This window comes from Octodon degus, unplaced genomic scaffold (assembly GCF_000260255.1).
Source record: "Octodon degus isolate 3935 unplaced genomic scaffold, OctDeg1.0 scaffold00019, whole genome shotgun sequence".
In the NCBI taxonomy this organism is placed as follows: domain Eukaryota; kingdom Metazoa; phylum Chordata; class Mammalia; order Rodentia; family Octodontidae; genus Octodon; species Octodon degus.
Window position 1 is genome coordinate 10,466,789 of NW_004524595.1, and position 9,640 is coordinate 10,476,428.

A 9,640-nucleotide genomic window follows, 5' to 3' on the forward strand; every position below is an offset into this window, starting at 1 on the left:
TATGTTTCTGTCTGTCTGTCTGTCTGTCTGTCTCTCTCTCTCTCAGCTTATCGGTCTGCTACTTTCTTTTTTGCCTTTTTATTTTTTTAAAGAAAATAAAACAATAGTGATAAAGCATTAGAAATGATACAGAATTTCACTACACTAATGATCGGAATTCAACAGTGGTGGTTGTATTGCTTACTATCGTCTTCAAATTAGTTGTTCAGATTACCAGATACAGGCATTTTTGCTACTTTCTGCCTGCCATAATTGTTTGTTTCACTCTGCCACACCTCCCTGCCTTGGAGCCAGCTAATTATGGACTGACACATCCACAAACTGGGAACTGAATAAACCTTTCCTCCCTTAACTTTGATTGTCAGTTATTTTGGCTCAGCAACAAGATAAAAGTGATGAAGACGTTTATCAATGAGTCCTTTGGCTTCACTGCCGACCTGATGTTCAACACCAGTGGCCAGGCCTTCTCACAGTGTGTGTTCAACCACTGATAGATCCTGCTTGGTAACCCCTTTGAGAACAGCAGTTGCCCCAGCCAGGTGGTGGCAGAGATCTGCAAGCTCAAGTGCCTGAAAGAGGTCATCCTAGCCTTGTGCAATTTGCTGGACACGTTGTAGGAGGCATCACTCCCAGAAATACCACAGGAGCATGTCCTTAATTCTCAAATGATGCCTTGAGACTGTCCCCACACAGTGACCTCTGCTTGACAGGTTTTCAGGCCTGCTCCATATCATTGGGCCATTCACACTTGATGCTATTTCTATTATTTTGGGTTCCAGAGCAGCAGCAAATGCCTTCTTTGCAGGGACTTACTGGGCTGGTGGGTGGAGAGGAAGGGAAGGACACCCAGTCTTTTTTGTTCTTCATTTATTTAGAGTGAGTCACAACTCAAATGTCCCAAAATGTAAAATAAACACACTAACAGGCTTATTTGGTGACCTAAAGCCACTTTTACCACAGATGGGCAGAACAGGTGGGTTGGTGAGTTCTGGAAGACAAGGTTCCTGTGTGGCGTCACCTCAAGTACCACCAGCTGCGTTAGTGCCATTGGAATAATACCTTCAATAGTGGTGAAAGAAAAGAAAAAGACATATAGCAAGTTTTGATAAATTTAAAATGATGCAAAGTATATTCTAAACTAATGATATGAAATTAATAATCATTAATAGAGGATAAATTTGGAATCTAAAATTATGTGGAAGTTAAACAACTTATTTCTAAATAACCAGTGCACAATTCTGTAGACCGTAATTTCAAATTAAAGTGGTCTCAGGACCTTCCTTTCCTCAGTGCTTCTACGGAAAACTTCTTTGACTCTTCAAGATTTCGGTGGCTCTTAACAGTGCTTAGCTTGTGTGAGTTTAATTCTATTCTGTGCCTTTAACACAACACACGACATCTTTACTGTATATCCCTTTATAATAAATATCCTTGTTCTTTCTATCATAAAATCCATTCATTGGATTTAGGGCCCATCCTAAATACTGTTTTCCAAATAAAGCCACATTCCAAGGCTCAAGTAGAGATAATTTGTGGGGTAGGGCACTATTTACTTCACTACAATAAGTGAGCTATTTCTTGGTTACTCCAGATTATTTATTTTGACCAAACTTTTGTTAAAAACCAAAAAATAATTTAAAAATCAAATGCTCAGTCTGCTACATTTGTATTAAAATCTTCCTTAATTACTGAAGATTAAGAAGCAAGTTTTATTAAATTTTATGTTTTCAGTAGTTGAACAAGCAGGAAATCCAGGCAGTAAATATCAGTTGAGGGACTGTATTGGGCAGAGAAGCGAACAAAGCAGACAAAATTCCAATAGTTGTGCAGCTAATAGTCTTAGCCATGTATTAAACCAATAAGCAATTTCATTATGTTTAAGAGATTAATATGTTTTCTTTTCAGTTGAGCATTTTAAATAAAAGCACAGGGTTTCTTCCTCATGACCAAATTGGCACATATATTTAAAGCCATTATTTGAGCCCCATGTGTTACACATGGCATCAAGCTGATGATAGTTCAATGTCTTATTCCAGTGGAGCTGAAGCTAAGGCACAAGAGGCACTGAAAGCTGTTTGTTCATCATCACTAAAATCTCTAAAAAGTTCACCGTTCTTGTGTCTGTTCAGGCTTCTCTAACAAAGTGCCTTCACTGGCAGGATTCATAAGCAATAGCCACTCGTTGAGCATCATTCTGGAGTCCAGGAAATGTGAGACCAAGGCGGTGACAGATTTGTTATCAGGGGATGGTCAATTCCTATAGTTGCCACCTTCTTTTGTCTTCACCTGGCTAAAGGAAGGAGTTAGAGACCTCAGGCCTGCATAGGGGCACTAATCCCATTTGTGAGTGCCCTTCTCTCAGAACCTAGTCGCCTCTCAACCACTTCCATCTTTTGATAGCATCACCGTGGGAGTTAACTTCCAATAGAGCGATTTGGGAAACAAAAACAATTGAGACCACATTTTTCAGTTAATTCTCACAAGTGTGTGAAGGGTAGGTTAACATTCTCCATCTGAAAGCTCAAGTTTTCCAAGACCCAAACTTGTTTGTACATGATCATGACCTCACAATGGAGAATTTTATGCTACAAAACTTTGTTCCATGTAAAAGAATAGAGTATTATAGTAAATTAATTTCAGGATATGAGGACAAGTTGGAGATGAAACATAAATGAATTTTGTGTTTTGACTTGGATCCCATCCCTGAGCTGCTCATGATGCACAAGGAAATATTTCAAAACATGAAACAACTCTTTTCCTAAGCATTTTAGATAAGGGATACTCCACTTGAATATACTCATGTTATCTTGATTTTATGGATTAAAATATTCTGAGATTTTGAGGCACTAGACATCTCTCTCATGGTCACATTGTATTGAACGTCTTTCAAAATTATTTATCTCAAAGGCAAATTTCCACTCAATGCATCTTTTTTGCTCATCAACAATGTACAATCCCCTATCTGATTGAAGATTAATTAATTTTACAAAGGCGAGGCTTCTTTATGGAGTGATACAGAGTCCCCATTTAACACGACAAATTTCCAGATCTAATAGTGTTATTGAATTGCCATTTGGTTATGTTTTTCACATTTCATTTCACTTGTTAATGCATTTTTATTTGATTCCCACAGCCACACTGAAACAGGCTTTAATAGGAATTATTATCCCCATTTTATAAATGAAGAAAAGAAGGTTCATAGAAAGGTTATTCAGCTAGCCCACAGGTTTACATTTACTAGGAGGTTCACTCAACTGGCACAAGGCCATGTGTAATCCACAGTATTATGTCTACCTAAGTTCCTGTTTCATTAAAGCTGTGAATAATTCATACAAGTAAACTTTATTAATAATGATCGCTCCCCTCTGTCAGATAAAGAAATATAATGAACTTTCCTATTTTTATTTCACATAAATTGTTCAATTCTGGGTTGTCCTCACACATTGCATTGTCCATCCTTACAATGCTGCCCTAGATCTCAGGGGAGAGAAACTTTACATTCCTTTAATAACCTAAGGGTGAGAGGCATTAGAGGATACATTGCTCAGACAATTAGAAATGGAGACCAAAGGGATTCTGAAGGAACACACACTAAAAGGGGGTGACAGACTTAATGCACTGGGAAAACTGAGACAAGAATTGAATTTATTCTACGCCACTCTGCTCCAGGTCTAAAGAGTCAAAACTAAGTTGTCAGCATTGGCAGTTAAGAAAGGAGAGGCAGGTGAACTGGCACATAAAATTAGGGAGGAGGAAGAGATTCTTGTAAGCACGGAATTTATGACTCTGTGGGTTTAACGGAGCTCCCTTGGATGACTAACACAGGTTCAACAGAAACACCCATTGGCATGTAGGTGGCTTCTACCACTACCCTTCCCTAGGGGGATCTATAATTGAGGAAACAGAAGCTGATGTGGGAGTAGGAGACTGGGAAAGAGTGAGCGCACAGAATGCGTGGATTACTGAGATGTAATTTCAGAGCTGATTCAGGAGTTTAAAGAAAGCATGATTCAAAGACTCTCAGAGAAAATGGCCTTGCTCTAATGGGAGCTGTGAGTAGAGCTGAGGCTTTTGAAATGTTTACCTTGAGGGGAAAACTGAAAAAGTCCCTGTGACTTCAAGGAGTTTCTAGCTGCGCCTCAAAGCATGCTGGTTGTGCGGCTGGGGCAATTTCCTCATTATATCATAAAATATCCCTTTGGTTTTACTAATAAAAAATAATGAGTTCCCAAATTTTCCTCTTCAGTCTGTAAGTGCTTAATTGCCTGGAACTGAGCTTTGCCTCAGGGCTCCACCCACTGGGGGGTAGGGTCTTATTTTCTTCCAATCATTATAGAAAAGCCATTTAATTCTTCTTTATGCACCTCAAATTTCTCAACAAATTTTAATTATCTTAACATACTCTTTTTAAAGTATTGACTGTATATATGTATATATATATATATATACATATATATATATATATATAGAGAGAGAGAGAGAGAGAGAGAGAGAGAGATTTATACATATATGAATTGGTCATAAATTTCTATGTTATATTCATCATTTTAAAGCTTTTACTAGAGGGAAGTGTCTAAGTCGTGTTTTTCAGCCCATCCAAGTGACTCAACACACATTTCCCCAATATTTGCATTAATATATGAACCGGGAGGATGGATCATCCACGAAGTTATTCTTGGCTAGGTGCTAAGAGCCTGGCGAGCAGTTAAAATCTCTATTAAGTAAATAAATAAATTAAACACGAACACATTTAGGCCTCAAGCCTTGCAAAGAGCTGGCTCTCAGGAAAGCTTTGGCTTTTGCTAATGCTGTCAGGATACCGAATACTGCACCACTGGGAGGAATTTTGTCTTTGGTTTTAATAAAGCAGATCATTAAGAAATTTATGATGCTTAAGGTCAACACTGGGCCCACATAGTGGATTTTTAAGAATTTTCACAATAATCCTGAATGCCAAACGGCATTAGTCATGTGCTGCTGTTAAGAAAACTTACACTCAGAGAGCGGAAGGGAATTCCCCAGGAGGTTCCTGCAGCTAGCGGGTAGCTGAGCCCGTGTGGATCTCTTGTCTCTGTTCTGCATCGTATAAAATGCAGGCATTTTTGTAACAGGCCAGGTTTCTATCCTTCAATTACCATCTTACCATGCTTGGAGAAAAATCTCATTGTTTGAATTCCTATATTTAGAATTGCAGGAGAAACGCTTGCTGATGTCAAAGCCAAATTCCTGCTGGCATTATCATCCTCTAGGCTTTCAAAAACAGCGAACTGGACATACTCCCCCCGACCCTTTCCCTCGCATTTGTATTCTCACGGCACAACGAATCCGTGTTCAGCCTCCTTGTAAACATAAGAAAACTCTGCCCTTTCATTTGGACAGTGTCTCAGAACAAGTGATTTTTTTGTGTGTGTGACAGAGTTTATGATTTTGGTCTGGAGAATGAATAAAATTGAGGACTTAGAGGATTTGGCTGTTCTAAGGTCTTAAATGTAAAATGTTTCTAAAGCCAGTGTTCCTGCCTCACAAACGATAGTCAAAGTGTGTAGCACTGTGATACCGAGGCTTAATGCGGCCAGACCTTGAACTTTCGGTCTCAGTCTGACTTCCTAACATTTAGCGGCCAGAATACAAAATGCTGCGCTGCAGCTCTGCCTCCCAGGTGTCAGGAAGAGCAAATGCGGAAGGACTTTCAACTCAGTGGGCTTCACACAAACTGTGCCCGGGAGAGAAAATCTAAGCAGTGCTTCAGGCAGGTGCATGATGTGGTTCAGAAGCGGGAAACATTTGATTCATGAGCAGGAGACACTAAAATAGAGCTTTGGGAAGAAAAGAAGGATCAAGCGATGATGGGAGCGATACTGCGTCCCAGTTCCAATGTCCGCATGGCTTCATCTGCCGTCTCTTCTGCAGACTTGAAGATGTGGAAAGGCTTGGGGAGAGCAGGTAAGGCGGAGGGAATCACGTAGTCACAACGAACCCCTAAACGCTGAGGGGGCACCGGAGCACTACTCCTGCAAATGAGAGAACCAGTCTGGAGTCACAAACAAGAAGTTTCTAGGACTTCATGATTGATTTCAAGGACAAAGTGTCCTTAAGCGCGTGCATTTTCTGATTTTCTTGCACAGCAGTGAAATGAATTCTTGTTTCTCTTCCTCCTTTCCCTTCTGTTTCTTTTTTGTTGTTTCTGTTGTTGGTCCATTTTCCGTTTCTCAGGTGTAGTGGAATTCGTAATCGGATTTTGAACACCGTATGGGGGAAAATATTGCAGTTGTCTCTTAAACAAACTAATTTGGTTTGTAGCAACTCCTGAGACTGGGCTGGTTTTCAGGGGCTTGAGGAGAATGTTCTTGATTTAGGGAATGGTCTGGTGGCTTGGGTTTGATTATCAGAGGACCTGGGAGCTCCCTCTTAAGGAAAAAGCTTCTACATGGCTCCTCTGTCACCAGACACTTCATTCTCTGTTCTGTCTGTTCTCTCACAAGAGCTACTGTGTCTTGAATCCAGGGATTTGAATGGCAGTTGGGAGGGGACCCTTCACAATGATAACTGAGCTCCAATAAAGTCAACACAATCTCCCTGGTGCCAAATACCTTGTTTAGCTCTCAGGGAGTTCTGCAAGCACTAAGATGGATTTGACATGCTGATTGCCCTTGTAAGGTGTTCCTTCTTAATATAGTTCATTTGATTTCATTTGGTGATATTCATCTCCAAAGCATAATTCCTTTAAGGAGAAAAGTAATTTTCCAGATAAGCTGAGAGGCCTATGAGAACACTGATTGGCCCTTGTTAATCAGATATTCTTAAGGCTTCATCCAATGGGATAAACTGCTTGTAGTATTGATCTTCTGAGCTCTAAGGGACGCTGGACCAGGCAGGCTTGGAGTAGCTAAAGCCCATGGGCTTGTCACCTTTAGCCTCAGACAGCCATATCAAATTACCACAGTACATTGTATAAATATTGTCATATTCTCTGTGTATTAGAGTTGCTGTGCCCCATGCTACCTTGTAAACTCTACGTTAGTCAATGATGTCAACAGACCTGGAAAATAAACAAATGACATAGTAAGAGATATTTCTGTTCAGGAAATAGAACTCACACTGGTTCAAAAGGCTAATTTTGTCAACATATCTATAAGATTTATTAATACTATAATATTGTTAAATGTTATAGTCAGTAGTAGTACCCCTTTTTAAAATTTATTTTCCCCCAAATATTACTTGTATGAGAATTGTTCTTATTGATAGACATAGATCATTTACTCATTTTAATTGCTGAAAGCTATACATCTGAGTGCACCACTTCATTTTGTCCTACAATTGATGTATAAATGGTCCCAATTTTTTTATATAGTTGACAGTGCTGCTGCACATATTCTGTGAAAATACTTTTGAAAACCTTCAGGACAGTGGTTTCCACATGAGGTTGATATACTGTTGTCCAGGCAGGTTGAGGAGAAGGACCTGATATTTGGAAATTCATAGGTTCTTATATTTTTAACACAATGGCTGGAGGATGCTACCACCAATTGGCATTAGGAAGAGAGGGATGTTTATCATTCTAAAATAAATATCTGCCTAATAAAGAATGAGCCATCCAAACACAAAAAACCTTCCAGTATGCTGAAAGAAAAAGTCTAGATTGTGCACTAGAAATGAAATTGCTCGGTGTACTTAATTTAGAAAGTTGATGTTAGCCTTTCCTTTCCATCTTCTCTTTGGTTGCCCAATTGACTTTAAAAAAAAAAAACAAAAACCTAGGACGTTTCCTAACACCTGTTCTTTATTATCACTTTTATTTATCTATGCTATAGATTTAGGTGCTTGATTTATTTCACTTAACTTTAGGATTTCAACCATTTTCCTGTCAACATCTTTCTTTTGCGTAGACTATTCCTTTGTGCATATATATTGCATTTGCTCTATCCATTCATTCATTGAATGACATCTCATCTACTTTCTGATTTGAGTAATTGTTGTTGTAGTGTGATGCTTTAAATTTTCTGGGAGTATTCCCAAGAGAGATATTGATTTCTCTATTGGTTAGACTAGTTTACATTCCCACCAACAATGTAGGAAAACAAAAACCAAACTTGTTAGAGTTGGGGAAGGACATCAGAGGAGGGAGGAGGGTAGGAAGCTGAATATAAGGACTGGTGATGACTACGATATGCTATGTGAGATGATGTAACTGTGAAGTGCTGCAAACATATACTAATGAAATGAATAAAAGGACAGCAATGACTGCTGGAGAGAACAAGGGAAGGAACTCTTTTACACTTTTGCAATGTAAATGCAGGCACTGTGGAAATTCTTATGGAGGTCCTTGAAAGCTAAAATTAGAAATTCATTTGACCCAGGAATACATCTCCTCAGTATATTCCTGAAAGACTTAAAAATATCACATTATAGTGATACATGAACAATTGTGTTTGTAGCAACACAACTTACAATAGTTAAAGTTTAGAAACAGAACAGATGCCAATGAACATATGAATAAAATGCAGTCTATATATACAACGGATATTATTAAGTCATACAAGAGGAAAAAAGTCATTTTTAGGAAAATGAATGAAACTTGATCCAGCTATAGCCTTCTGCAAGCTATTTCTGAAGGAATTGTAGTCTGCATACTATAGAGAATCTGTGCACCCATATTTGTTGCAGTGAAATTAATAGCTAAGCTATGGATAAAGCCTATATACCTGTGCACAAGTGCAAGTGAGTAGAGAAAGAAAAGAATATATATATATATATATATATATATATATATATATATATATCAAACTATTATTTAGACACAAAGAAGAATGAAATCATCCTTTATAGGAAAATGAATGGAACTGGAGATCATAATTTTAAGGAAAATAAGCTAGTCTCCGGAAGTGCAATACTGTGTCATTCTCTCACATGAGGAGTCCAAGTAAAGGAAGTCAGAGAGAAAGAGAGAGACAGAAAGTAGAGGACACTTATAAGAGAAGACTGAGGGGACGGGGTAGGAGGGAGGAAAGGGTGAGGGGTAATGCAAGAGAATCGATCAATTTGTTATATGCATATATGAATGTGCAATTTGAAGTCCACTAATCCACATGGATGATAAGTATAAATAAAACTAATGTATCTTAAAATTAAAACATAGCAAAAGGGCCAGCCTGATAGCTCAGCAGACTAAAGCGCCTGCCTAGGCAGAGTGCAGTGGCCAGGGTTCCATCCCAGGATGCCATGCTGGCCTCGTCCAGAAGGCATGCTGAAATGGAGATTGAGACTGGGCATGGTGGCAGCATCCCTATAATCCCAGTGCTTGGAAGGCTGAAAACAGTAGGATCACTATGAGTTGATCTACGTAGTGAGACCCTGTTCACCCTATAGACCCTGTCATAAAAACAGAAAAAAAATTTAAACATAGCAAATTCAAAACTTCTATCTGTATTTACAGAAGTATTTTAAATTTTCTAGTCAGATACTCACTTGGTGATTTGGAAGGGAAGAAAGAGGCAAGGGCTGCTCTTCTGTTGGGTAGTATGATAGGTACTGTGGTTATTTATTTATTCAGTTATCTATTTATTTCCCAGCATCCAACAATGCCCACTCAATCTCTACTATCCCATTCACAGGCAGAAAGCAGAGCCCATATATATATATA